Here is a 2,193-nt window from a genome sequence, read left to right as displayed (position 1 = left end):
CACGACACTGACTGCTCGTGCGAGAGTTGTGCTGCGGGACCGCAGTTCTGAGGCCGTGCTGAGCTCCACTTTTGAGGCCGAGCTGAGCTCTACCATGTGATGCCGAGCTGGGCTCAACCCTTGATGCCGAGCTGAGCTCTAGCCTTTGATACCGAGCCGAGCTGTGTACTTTGATTATTTTGATGATTTCCTTTACATACTTGATATATGAATTATACTTTTATTGTGTAAATATCATGCCTTCGGGCCCACATGTATATAATTATTGTATCATAATTCGGGTATCAAGTATTATGGGATTATTCACAGGTAAAACTTAGTCTTACGCTGATCTGATGAGCTTATATTAGTTGTGTGTATGCTGTGGTGGAATACAGTATCTGATGATCCTGGCAGGTTTGGGTTAACCGGTGTTAACCCGGTCACTGGCCCGGTTCTGTGAGAATGGGGTGTGACAGTTCAACTCTTGTAATTTGTTTTCCATTTACATTTCTACCTTCAGTTCTCTTGCTAGTACTCAAGAGTATATTGAGTTGTTCTTGCTCGGACTCAAGAGTGGGTTACACTTGACCCGTATCTAAGACGGTTGTAAAGGCTTGTTTCTTGCCCGGTAAAAGAAACACATAGTGAAAATCTCTTAAGGACTATTGAGAGGAGTAGACGTAGATTTGGTTATAAGTCGAACTACTATAAAAAACCTTGTGCCTTGTGTTCTTGATTCCGCACTTTAGTTCCAAATTTTGTCTAAGTTGTGATAAATCAAAAAATTGTCAAGCACTGTCGAGAAAAACCTATTCACCCCTCTCTGGGTGTTTCTAATAGGGTTATGGGCCTAGGACCCAGGGGTGGGCCTTATTCCTAAGAAAAGGGTCCAGAAGTTGGTCTGGTCCAGAGAATAGGGTATGTGTCAGGTTGTAGACTTGGGAAGGTGTTAGGCACCCAATCTTCCTAGTTCAGCCGGTCTTCCTACTAGATGCTTGAGAATGAACATTTTCTATAATTACCGCATGTATGGCTAAATTATGACATGTATATACACTAATAAAAGAAATAATTACATATGTACACTAAAGCAGGATCAATAAAGAGTCTACATTGTGCTAGTTCAAGTGAGGGATTATACCTTAGCTTAACCCCTGTTTCGAGTCACGAGAGGTGGGCCCCCTATTGGTGCAGATGCATACTTTCTCGTAAATTCTCCCGGCTCAGAGGAAGATGGTCTTGACCTCCACCTTCCTTTCTCGAGAGATATTGATTGTAGTAATCTTTGAATAATTGGACAGAGCTTCGGTTAGGGAAGGCTACTTCTGGTAGTAGTATTCCGGAAGAACTTCGGCTAGGGAAGGCTACTTCTGGATTTGGGTTTGGGTGGCACTTCAGCAAGGCTTCCACTAAGAAGGGGTTATAGGAGGGCTTAGGCATAGGTGGCACTTTGACAGGGTTTCCGTTAGGGATGGCCTATAGGATGGCTTAGGCTTAGGTGGCACTCTGGCAAGGCTTTTGCTAGGGAGGGGCTATAGGAGGTCTTAGGCTTAGGTGGCACTCCGGCAAGGCTTCCACTAGGGGGGCTACAAGAGGGCTTAGGTTTAGGCGGCACTTCGGTAGGGCTTTCACTAGGGAGGGGCTATAGGAGGGCTTAGGCTTCAGTGGCACTCCTGTAGAGCTTCCGCTAGGGAGGGGCTATAGGAGGGCTTAGGCTTAGGTGGCACTCAGGCAGAGCTTCCGCTAGGGAGGGGCTCTATGCCGGCTTAGGCAAGCCAAGGGATAGGCCTAGAAGGGTTAGAAGGCTTAGAAGTGTTAGAAGGTTTGGGAGGGGCTAGAGAAGGTAGCCATGCAAGGCAAGGGAAGAACTCCTAAGGATGGGGGAGGGGACCTCTCAAGTGTGAGAGGGGAACCACTAAGGGAAGGGAGAAGGGTGTTCTCAAGTGTATATTTTCAAGTTGAGGGGGGGTATTTATAGATTTCTTGAACCAATGGGGTGAAAATGGGAATTTTTCAGCCAATAGGGAGTAGTGGTGTAGGGTATGATAGCAGGGGCGTGGGGTATGCAAGTGGGGGTGTGGGATTTTTGGGTAAAATTCGCACAGGGTGGGGGGCATGGGGCACCGGGTGCAGGGTGGGGGCGCCTGGTACGGGGCAGGTCCTTGGGGGAAATTCCCCATAATATTCCCAGGATTTTGATTTGATGGTTTC

The sequence above is a fragment of the Macadamia integrifolia genome, chromosome 13 (assembly GCF_013358625.1).
Source record: "Macadamia integrifolia cultivar HAES 741 chromosome 13, SCU_Mint_v3, whole genome shotgun sequence".
Lineage (NCBI taxonomy): Eukaryota > Viridiplantae > Streptophyta > Magnoliopsida > Proteales > Proteaceae > Macadamia > Macadamia integrifolia.
Note: the sequence above shows the minus strand (reverse complement) of the source record.